Here is a 12,620-nt window from a genome sequence, read left to right on the forward strand (position 1 = left end):
GCATTAAGAAATCAACTACCGACAGTCTACAACAAGAAAAGATATTTTAAAACTGAAAAGATGGACACAGTCTCAGAATAAAATGTGGTCCCATACTGATTAATTTTAACTTTATAAGAAACTTTCTATGTTGTCCTCCTTTTTCAGGTATCACCCCAGAAAAGAAAAACTTTGTCACCAGCTGGCAGCAGGCAATGGATTGCCACTTGGGAACCAAAAGGTGAGGTGTAAGAATGGAAAAGGTCTTGTTCTTAAGACGACAGAATTTCATGCTCAAGAGACGTAGGGAACAAGTTATGGATTCAGCATAACTTGGAATCAGCATGTGAAATCCCAATACTTTTATCTCTGCTCTTGTTTGGGGGCCCATCCCCTTCTTGACTCTTAGCACTGACCACAGCAAGGGGTAATAAACAACAAGCACCAAAATGGAAAAGCCAAGTACAAATGCATGCACAGGATTACATACACACACACTTTAAGTTCAATAAGTATGTTTAAGCACAGATTACAAGGTAGTCCTCCTCCTGCCAAGTAGGTTTGTAATCTCGATAAAAAAAAAAGATTTAAACATTCCTCTGCCAACCTGATGGTAATTTTGGCTTTAGGTACACGTAGATATAAAACCTGAATATTCCGAAGTATTTGGCTTTCTGGGACCTTCCTTCTCTCTCATAAGGCTGGAGTCCTAATGCCTCATACAGAACTCGACATTATCCCTGAGGATTTGGGGGAAGTTACATTTCTCATAAAGCATTTCCTGCCACCAGCAGGTCCAGGTCCGGGTCTGGCTCCTACCAGCAATTCAGTTCCCTTGGACCCCAGTGATTCCCTTCAGGCGGCTGCGTGGGACTCTGAGCCCAGAGCCTTCTCTTCACACGGCAGAATGATCACCGTGTTTGTCCTTAGCAGAAGGGTGAGTTGAGACAGGCTGCACTTCTGTTCAATACCCTTTCACACAATCTCCTGCGGCGTCAGTAGGACAAGGCTCTCCTGTATGACGCTTTCCCTGGAAGCTGCAGGGTGGGAGATGGCCACTAGGGGGCTGCACAAGGACTACCGGAGCATCAATTGTTTACCATCGCTGCTCAGTGAAACCTCTTGGCCCTGCCTGGCCTGGGGCATTTTCTCAGGCTAATCCTCTCCCCAGGACTCTACTCTGCTTGCCTCCAGTACTTTTATGCTAATGAAATAATTAAGTGGAATAGCAACGGGTGAAACAAAGGAAAGTTTAGCTGTCCTGGTTGAAGCTGAGGTGAGGTACGGGCAGCTGTCCTGCCGGGCTTTTCTCTCACCCCTGAGGCAGCCCCAAGGCACCACCACAGGACCCAAGCGCTCCTGGACACATGACCAGATGATCTCTGATTTAAGCTAAACTTGCAGTGAGGAACCTGAGGAACAGAGAGGGGATAACATTCAACTAGAGTCATACAGACAATGAGCATCAGAATTTGGTATATAACCAGGGCTCTTGCCGTGTGTGTGTGTGTGTGTGTGTGTGTGTGCGCGCGCGCGCGTGTGTGTGTGTGCGTGTGTCTGTATGACTATATGTGTGTAGTTATGAATATATATGACTCTATGTGTGTGGGTGTCTGCGGGTATGTGTGTGCATGCGTGTGTATATATGTGTAGGTGTGTGATGATTATGTGTATGTGCACATTTGTGTGGGTATTTGTGGGAGTGTATATGTGTATGTATGTGGGTGGGGGTGTGTCTGTGTGTGTGCAAGGCTGATGTGGCTTCCATCCTTGTTCCATTACAGCTCTCTAGCCCAGCCACTAAGCATCTCCATGGTCTCTGCAGTCTGTAAACTGGAGATAATATTAATAGTATTTCCCTCACTGTGTTCTTAGGAGGATCATGTGAGCTCACGGCCAGTTAAGCGGTTAGTACAATGTCAGGTTCAAGGTGCTCATTCAATAATGGCTGACTTCAGGAACACCAACCTTACTCCTGAGTCAGGAGACCATCCTGACCTTCATTTTCGTGACCTTTTGGCTGACATTTTCAACTGTGGAGACCATCCACAAGCCAACTTTGCCTTTATTAGCCACTTATGACCATAAATCCAATAATGAAGCAATGAGGGTGGATGGGGTGGAGTAAGCTACTAAAATTAAACAGTAAGAGATTGACATAATAACTGGTTTTTGCTTATTTCATGGTTCATCAGTTACTTACCTAGTGTCCATTCAGTGCCAAGACCCCTCGTAGTCCTTGAGGGACCCAGTGTGAGCGAAGGAGTGGAAAGCTGTGCTCATGATCCATCGTCCTTCCCTCCCGTACATTGTATATCAGAACAACCATATTAGTAAAGGGCCAGCTTTAAAGATCCGTGAGTTCTGTTTTGATTTATCCACTTGGAGACTGACAGGGGTTCTCCATCTACATAGCTCTACTTCTTATGAATACATTAAGGAATCAGCCCCCAAATATTTCTGCCCACATATCCAAATATTTCTCTCTCTCTTCTTATTCTCCCTCTTAAATGTCTTGAAATTAGTCTACACCCAGGTCTCCACTTCCTTTCCTCACTCTTGGAAAGGACTGGAGTGTGAGAATTCTCCCCTGAAAGGGGGGGATGGTGATGACATGAATGCCCCACTCTCACTAGGCTGAATGTTTTTGTTTGTTTGTTTTTGTTTTTTGGGGTTTTTTTTGTGGTACGCAGGCCTCTCACTGTTGTGGCCTCTCCCGTTGCGGAGCACAGGCTCCGGACACGCAGGCTCAGCGGCCATGGCTCACGGGCCCAGCCGCTCCGCGGCATGTGGGATCTTCCCGGACCGGGGCACGAACCCGTGTCCCCTGCATCGGCAGGTGGACTCTCAACCACTGCGCCACCAAGGAAGCCCTAGGCTGAATGTTTTGCCAGCTCCTTCCTGCAGCAGAAGGGAGGCCATGCATCCCCTTCCATGTTGGTCAGCCAAGGCAGAGAAACCATTCCATCGAGGCAGTGATGACAACAGGACCTCTGAAAGCAGTTCTTGAATGGGGTCTAGAGATAGCACTCACTTTTCACTGATCCATGGCGAGATGATGGTCATCAGTAAGGACAGTGTATTGAGTTTGCATATGATTGAATTCATTTAATTTAAAGGATTGTCTTTGGAGAGTATAGCCTTCCTCTCTTTTTGGTATTAAACTATCTTTTCCTGTATGAAATGGTGGTGATCGGATATCACAGTTTGGTTGTTGTTTCTGTTTTGATGCCCTTACTTGGCAAAATTAAAAGTTGGTGAAACTGCGTGTCTCCCGGATTTTGATCTGAAATCTTACCAGTGTTCAAAATTCAAAAACGTGGGAGTCCCTCTAACATACAACATGGTGGATCTGAGTAAGATAAATCTTGGGTAGAAATCCAACTCTGCTACTTACTTGACTGTATGAACTGCCCTCTCTTCTCTGAGCTGCAGGCTGTTCACCAATGCTGGGATAATAATTTGTACCTCATATTGGTTATAAAGATAATCTATGTAAACGACCTGGCATATCAGCGTTTTCCATGGCAGCCATTATCACAGGAATCTTTTCAGCCTCAATAAAAACTCCAGCAGTATAATTCTGTCAGTTTCTGTCCCTTCTTGGGATTTACAAATTGAGAAATAGGAGCTGCAGGCAACCAATGCACAGTTTGATGTGGCTTCTCTCCTGCGGCCATGGCTCCCAGGCTGAAGGTTCACAGAAAGAAACATGCTGGCATCTGTATCTCCAGAAGGGAGATTAAATCTAGGATGAATCTATTAGAAGGAAGGCATTTCAAAATTTGGGAGCATAGCTGAATGCCAAAAGTAAATTATACCATAAGCCAGATGTTCCAGGAACTTCTTTTCTATTTTTTTTTTTTTTTGCCTGAAGGAAAACTTTTAGTTCATAAAGAAAACAATGAGCAGAAATTGCTGTCACAAAATTGTTCATGGTTATTTAAAATGAGACCATTTGAAAATAATCAAAGATGTACACAATGATTTATAGAGAAAAATTTTCATTTCAGTGTTATTTTTCATATGTTAAATGCAGAGACATCCTAAATGGCTTACCGTAAAGGATTTGTTATATGAATTACAGTACTTTCATTTGATGGACTGCTATGCAGCCATTAAAAATCATGTTGTTGGAGAATACTTAATGACTTGAGAAAACTTTTGCAATATTTTTTGAGCAAGGAAAGCAGATTATAAAGTAGAATATATAATATGATCATATTTTATGTCCTCATAATCCAGATATCAGTAGGAACTTCCTAAACCCTGGGATCCAGGTAAGACTGGCTCAAATTCCCAATCCCACAGCCTGGGGATGTCAAAGCCTTACCAAGATTTCTTCAAGATCCTAGGGACCTACCTTCTCACAGTTCCTTCTGCTTCTTGTAAGTCACTGCTTCTCACTACCATTCTGAGCTCAATGTGAAACTCAACCTCTCTTTTTCATTTGTAAAACAAAACTTAAAGCAGTAAAGTCAACTTTATTGAAGTTCCTCCTACTTTTAGAGGCTTGGAAGTTCAGGTGGGAGGGATGGAGGGGATGGAGGAGCATCACTATAGTTGCGTAAACAGTGGCCCCACTAGGATTTGTTCAGGTCCTAAATCCATGAACCTGTGAAGGTGACACTATCTGGGGGAGAAGGGATGTTTGCAGATGTAATTAACACAAGGATATCTAGATAAGATCATCTTGGATTAAGATGGACCCTAATTCCCATGAACAGAGGGAGACGGGGTGAAGACCCCATGAAGATGGAGGGAGAAGTTGGAATTATGGTACCACAGCCAAGGAACACCTGGAGCCACCAGAAGCTGGGAGAGACAAGGAAGTATCTTAGAGCCTTCAGAAGGAGGATGGCCCTGCCGACACCTTGACTTTGGACTTCTAGTCTTCTGAACTGTAAGAACAAATTTCCGTTGGTTAAGCCACCAAGTTTGTGGTAATTTGTTTTGGCAATCCTAGGAGACTAACACAATCACTGAAGTGCATGTAATAGTACCCTGAGCTTTAACAAGGGCCTACGTGTCCTCCCACCATCAGTACTGTGGAGTGTCACCGACCTCATAGATGCTTCTTTGTGCTTCTCTCACTCTCTTTTTAACCCCCTCCTCTTCCTTCTTCCCTTATTATCTCATGGACTTTAACTTCTCCTTCTATCCTGCAGATTTCTCAGCTCACAGCTCACTCTAATGCCCCAATTTACATGTTCCAATCTTGCTTCACCCGCATCCTTCCCCATCTCAGTGAGGGCAATGTCGTCCTTCTAGTAGCACAGCATACAAGCACAGGACTCCCCTTGACTCTGATCTTTGACTCAACCCCCAACTAATCCATCAAGAAATCTTGCTGGCTCTACCTTCAGAATATATCCACTACCTGACGACTCCACTTCTACTAAACTGGTCCAGGCTACCATCACCTCCTGCCTGGATGACAGCAGCAGCCTCCCAGTGGGTCCCTCTGATCCCACCCTTGTCTCCCTCCAGTCCATTCTCAACCTAGCACTGGAGAAATCCTTTCATAGCCTTAGTGCATCACTCATCTGCTAAAAACGTGGCAAGGTCTCCCCATCTCACCTAGAGTAAAAGCCAAAATCCTCAAGTGGCTCCAAGGCTAGATAATCTAGCCCCTGTTGCTCTTTTTTTTTTTTTTTTTTTTTTTTTTTGCTGTACGCGGGCCTCTCACTGTTGTGGCCTCTCCCGTTGCGGAGCACAGGCTCCGGACGCGCAGGCTCAGCGGCCACGGCCCACGGGCCCAGCCGCTCTGCGGCATGTGGGATCCTCCCGGACCAGGGCACGAATCCGTGTCCTCTGCATCGGCAGGCGGACTCTCAACCACTGCGCCACCAGGGAAGCCCTGCCCCTGTTGCTCTTGATCTATGACTTCTATCCTGTTACTCATTCCATTCTAGTCACAAGGTCCTCCTTGCCGCCCCTCAAACACACGGGCAGGACCCTGCCTTGGAGTCTCCCTCCAGCTCTTCCCTCTGCCTGGAATGCTCTTGTCTACTTGCTTAATTCTCTCACCTTCTCTGATTCCTTCTTCAAGGTCTTCTGCTCAATGCACCCTGCCCCCACTGCCTTCCCCCTCAACCTAAGTAACAAACTCATGGCAACAACAAAGGCTACAGTCTGTCTATCTATCTATCTGCCAAAAATGAAACAGTTGTCATGAGAATGTTGTTCATTCAAACTGAAATATGAAGTCATTTTTTCTAACATGATCATTAAATATAATTTGGGGCATACAACTCAAAAAGAATTCAAATACTTTGATCTGCCTAACTGATTTCACAATGTGGAATGGCTTTGCCAACTATATGATGAATATTTTCCATAAATTGAATGAGGTAAATCTTCAATTACAGAGTTGCTTTAAAATATGTTTAAGACACATGATAAGATTAAAGTATTTTATCAAAAATATTGTGTTCACAAGATTGCATTTGTGTTGAAATGAACACTGTTTTGATTTACCCAATTGTGAGAACACCTAGTTAAACAAGATTCTTCTGAATGGAAGAATAACAGCCATTCCACAGGGCTATCCCACTAATAGGCAGGAAGCCTTTCCCCTGGTATTTTCTCTCTCCTTCCACATTCTCAACACCCCGTGGTCCATGTTGTGCCTTTGGTCCCCAACACCCTCCCCTGTGTTGCCCCATTTCATCCTACTCTCTTACCTAAGGCTCTCTCTCAGCTTTATCTCGTTCCACAGGACTTTGGGGAATGATGCAGGGGCCAGGTGTCTTTCGATCCTGGGAGTGGAAGAATAGAGAAAGAAGGCAGCTCTGTGGTCTGGCTTCAGGATGGATTGTCTAAGAGATGATCAAACCTTGCAGACCACCAAGATTAACTTGCTGACACTCTGGGGTGTTCCTCTGGTTAGGAAGCCATCGGGAAAACACAGTGGAAGCAGAAGGGATGGAAAGACAGAATGAGTCCAAGAGACTTTGCAAGGCAAAATTAAACTAATATGAGAATGAAGGAAAAGAAGGGAGGTATCAAAATGGTACGGCCCAGGACTTCCCTGGTGGTCCAGTGGTTAAGACCGTGTGCTTCCACTGCAGGGGGCACGAGTTCGACCCCTGGTTGGGGAACTAAGATCCCGCAGGCTGCATGGCGCGGCCAAAAAAAAAAAGAATAAAACGGTACGGCCAATGACAGCTATTGCTGGAGATAAGCGATCCACTTCTGGACATCAGGTGAAGATAAATGGACCATCCCCATAAATACATCCCAGTGCCAAATTCTTATGTATTTGGGAATCATCAGCTTGAGGTTCAGAGTTGAGACGAAGAGAAATGCAATGTTCCTTTAAGTGAAGGATGTGAACATAAAAGAATAAAAGGCTCAAGGTTCAATCTTAGGTTTTACACAGTTAGGAGCTGGGAAGAAAATGCAAAGGAGCCAAAGAAAGAAAATGGAGAGGAAAGGATGAAGGAGGAGGAGAGGGAGGGGAGGAGACAGAGAAGAACATAAATAAGGAGTGTTAGTTAAAGGAGAAGAGATTCTATAGGAAAAGTTTAGGATAAGCAATATTGTCTGTGACAGAGTAATTCCAATGCATGACAGCAAGAGAGGGAAGGTACTTTGCAAAGAAGGAAAATCTAAACAAATGGTCAATTTTAATTTGTCTTACATAACTGAATCCCTAATGAAACATCTGTGCAAGAATTACATTTAGTATCATGTAGTGAACTCATAGCATTCACAACACCGTCTTTGGTTTTATGGATGCATCTGAATAGTACATATGTTGATTTTCAAGAAATGCCACCTGAATGTTCCTTACAAACAAAGATGGAGAAATAAAGGGAACTTCATCTCTGTACTGGGCACCACCTAGTTACATTATATTGTACTGCCATGGTCTCTGAGGGAGGAAAACATTTGGGTGTGCTGTGGGTTAGGTAAACACTCGCTAAATATTGATGCATGCATAATTAGACTGACTAAAATAATCCTGGCATAAAATTACCCTCACGGTTGGAGGAGAGACAAAATGAAGTAATTTGAACATGAAAATTAATACATGTCGACCCTCGGTTTTCAATGCAGCTAAATGAAAACCACTTATTATTCAAACCTCACTTTCCCTCCTGCTTTGTACTTTTATCTCCTTGCCCTAAGAAAGAAGGAGGGGACAGGAATGTCCCAGTGGAAAAGCCATCCTATCTAGATGGTGGAGCAAGAGAATTATGTTTATTTTTCTATGGCAATGGCTCCTAAACTTTTACATGTATTGATTTTGCCAACCATGACACAGTTTCATGGGCATATCTGGGGTAACAGGCCATCCTGTCCTCTCCCACTCAAACAACATTGAAATTATGAAACTGGCATTATTGCAGTTGTAATCTTTTTTAAGTAATAGCTTTATTGAGCTACAATCCACAAATCATACAATTCGCCCATTTAAAGTATACAAATCAGTGGTTTTTAGTATTCACAGAGTTATGCAACCATCACCACATTTCATCACCCCAAAAATACGTACTGGTATTTCCTGGTATCAGTTTCCAAATAAACTACTTGCACTTGAGTCCTTGCCTCAAGGTCTGCTTCTGGGGAAGCTCAAACTAGGACATGTTGTTTTCTCTCACAATCCAATAGCCAGAATTCCTTGCAAAGCCTATTCTGAGATTCATCACCCCCTCCTAAGAGGACTCCTCATATACAAGAAGGAAATATTGATGGGGTTTGTTCTTCATTTCCTGAAAGGAATTCAAAAGAAGCAGGTCTGGAGCAGATGTCTCCTGGAGGACAATCCCCAGTCATTGTGGGGATGAGCGTCTTTTATAACCGGCTTGTTGCACAGCAGTGGGGAATGGGCAGCTGAATGATAAACGTAACTGCTGTGGTTGTCATTCCTAGGATTGTCTTACCTCTCACTGCATTGTCCCATGCTTGGCATGATGCTTAGAACACAGCAGGTGCCCAACACATGCTCTCATTTAATAAAGATATCCTTTGCAGACCAAGCTGAGTTCCAGTCCACAAGAAGGGAAGAAAGAGGGCAAGCAGTTTCTTTTTTAAGCTTGTGATGCAGAAATTGCACACATAACTTCCACTCACACTGTATTGGCAAAAACTTAGCCACATGCACACATCTAGCTTCGGGAGAGGCTGGTAAAATGTTGTCTTTATTCTGGATGATCATGTGCTAACAAAACCCTATTATTACAGAAGAAGGGAAAGATATATTTTGGGTAACAACTAGCAGTCTTCCACAAAGCACACGTTGGTTTTGTTGGTTGGTGTAGTATGTTCTTTGGTTATATGCCAAGAATCCCTGCTCTTTAGAAAGCCACATCTGACATGTTCTATAATAATCTTTCTCTGTCCAGTGGTTGGGTGGGACTGATTCCCATCCGTGGTAGGCAGAATAAAGACTCCTACAGATATCCAAGTCCTAATCCCTGGAACCTGTAAATATTACCTTCCATGGCAAAAGGGACTTTGCAGGTGTGCTTGAGTTAAGGATCTTGAGACAGAGAGATTATCCTAGATTTTCTGGGTGGACCCTAAATGTAATTATAAGTATCTTTATAAGAGGGAGGCAAAGGAAGACTAAACTATAGAAGAGAGAGAAGGCCATGTGACAACAATGGGAGCAAAGAAGGACTTGAAGCCCTATGTTACTGACTTTGAAGATGGAGGAAGGTGCCAGGAGCCAAGGAATGCAAAGAATATGGCTCTGTAAACTGCAAAAGACAAGGAAACAAATTCTCCTCTAGACCCTCCAGAAGGAACCAGAGCTGCCAACACCTTGACTTTAGCCCAGTGAAATTAATTTCAGATTTACAGCCTCCAGAACTGTAAGAGAATAAATGTGTACAGTTTTAACTCACCGAGTTTGTGGTAACTTGTTACAGTAGCCATAGGAAACAAATATACTATCTCAAGGCAGATGATAATCCAGTTTCAGTCAATCAGAATATATTATCTCCAGTGTTTGGTTAAGAGATAATCACATGACCCATGACTGTCCAATCACAGTCATCCCTGGGACTTTTGCCAAATGTAACAGAAAAAAATCGTCTTTCTCAAGGATCCAAGGATAAGGAAGTTGTTGGCTTTGGTTGCCAATGAATCCCATCTTGTTGCCCTAGGAAGAGAACCACTCAAACAGTAACAAGGGGAGCTGAGAGATGGGGAGACAGAACTCTGATGATGTTTGAGGCCCTGAAGCTAGATCCAACTTTTGAGCTTCCAGTTATAGGAGCCAATCATTTCTGCCTTTGATTTGCCTATATTGGGATGGATTTCTATGGTTTGCAACCCAAATAGACCTGATTAACATGGTTGGTATCTACATTCTTCAATCTCTGAAAACAGTAAAGAACAAAAGTGGCAGAGGTAAGCTTTGCTATCTCTGGGGGTCTTTTGTGACCTACTGAGAAAGCTCCAAATACCTGAGCCCTGAGCAGAGAACTGTTGGCCAAGATGCTCAAAATAACATGTAGTTTTAATTAGCACTATTTAAACTCTTAGTTTAATCAGAGAAGGAGAAAGAAAAACCATTGACCCAAATAGGATGCTTGATAATTCTGAGTAAGTGCTGTAAATGCTTATAAGAGAATGTTAAGATGCCTAATTGCTGAATAAATGAACTATAAACATTCATTTTGTTACTTGGAGAGTTCTTTAATATGTAATGGGGAAAAACAGTGTATGAAATGCCCTGTAAGTGATAAATGCTTGTTTCCTTTGCAATTGAAATTGAAATTTCCTTTCAATTCTTGAAACCATTAACCACCATTTAAATGTAACTTTTTTTTTCTATTTATTTCTCCCTTTTGAATCTTTTTCATTAGTGGAAGAAAATAGGTTTATCCAGGAGATAGAGCAGCATAGTAGAATGAGCATGGAGTGGAGAGGGATTTGGAGTCTGAAGTCTTGGCTTTTAACCCCAGCTTTGCCAATTACTAGATCTGTGACCTTGGGTAAGTTGCTGAATCTCACTTGGGTTCCAGGTGTAGCATGAGACTGCTGTCAGGAATCTCTTACGCATATCTGAGAGTTGTAGTGATAAACACCTTTTAAGGCAGTATCTCTCAGTCTTTACTGTGCATAGGAATTCCCTGGGACTTCCAAATTTTGAAAGACTTTTGTGGATTCTTGTTACATTTGGAGTGGGACCCAAGATCTGCATTTTGAATAAGTTCCCAGGTGATGTTGATGTTGCTGCTTCACACTTTGGGGGTAACAAGGTTTAGGGTGTCTTCCAGGCTCACAATGATTTTCCTTCTCTAGAAACTGCCTCAGCTTTTAGTGGTGGGCTATTCATAGTTGTTCTTGTACCCCCTTGCCAAAGCTGATTACAGTAGAGGTGATTTCTGACCCAACCTCGGCCAAAAGAAGTTCTCACCTGCAAATCCGGTTTTGAACAGAGACAACCAGAGCTGGGACATTCATTCACTTGCTCGTTCATTTGGCAGTTCTTTTCAAATTCTCTCTGTTCCAGATACTATAATGAGCAGTGGGGATATACCAGTCAATCAAGTGGGTCTCTGTGCTCATAGAGCATTCACTCTAGTAACATACAAGATAATTTCAGATAAGCTAAGTGCTTTGAAGTGATTGGCGAATTTCAAGGGTTGCAGGAGACCGACTTTAAACAGGCGTGTTGGGGAAAGCCAAGCTCTGCCTTCCCTTTCTACGGTGACCCTGGAGACCACATGTTGAATACAATGTCGTAACAAATGAAAGAAGGCTGGGTCCCTTGTGATTGTGTGCCGGGGAGCCACTCACCCCTTCTCTGAAGGCTAATTGGACTGTGATGAGAGTGAGAAATGAACTTTTTTTTCTCATTAAACCACTGAGATTTCAGGGTTTATTTATTACAGAAGCTAGAACTGTTTACCATGAATACACAAATTGTTAAACTCTTTCTGAGATTCTAAAAGTTGCCCTTTTTCACTTAAATTAGCTAGAGCTATCCTCTACTACTTGAAACCCAAAGAACCTTAATGGATACACTTTCTGAGAGAATCTGATGAGCTAATAGGTATAGTAAAGTACAAAGTGTTGGCCATCTGTGAGGAACTATAACAGTAAACTGATTTTTCTGAAATGTATCCACTTTCTGGATATATTATTAGGGAGAAAAACTAAAAAAGCATTGACATATAAACTCATACTGAGGTCAGTTTCTTTCTCTGGTCATTTCTATCTTAGAGTTCTTATTCAGACCTTTACAAAATCAACTCACTAAATTGCAGTGGAAACTAAGGAAGTAATTATAAAGTTTATAATTTTCCCTTCAAACATAAGTGCTTAGATTTTAAAAGAGTCCTTGGTGGCATAATAATATTAACATTTAAATTTGCCACAATTCTTCTTATGGGCCAACAACATGCAGTAAATCTGGGCAACCCTTAGAGGACCCTGAAATTCCCCAAAGGAAATCTGTCTTACATACTGCATCCTTGGAGGAATCTTTTCTTCCTTGGCTACTGGTCTGAAGAGCATGTTGCTGGTCACCTAGCCCCCTCACTAGCCTTCCTCTTCTCCTCTTCTAATCTTTGTACATCCAGGGCAGCCAGAGAAAAGCTGTTCCTTAAGACTACTTGGTACAACCATATCTCAGTCTCCTAAGACTTATGGCTGAACCCCAGTTGAGGACAAGACAG

The sequence above is a fragment of the Mesoplodon mirus genome, assembly GCF_964341445.2.
Source record: "Mesoplodon mirus genome assembly, chromosome: 19".
Lineage (NCBI taxonomy): Eukaryota > Metazoa > Chordata > Mammalia > Artiodactyla > Ziphiidae > Mesoplodon > Mesoplodon mirus.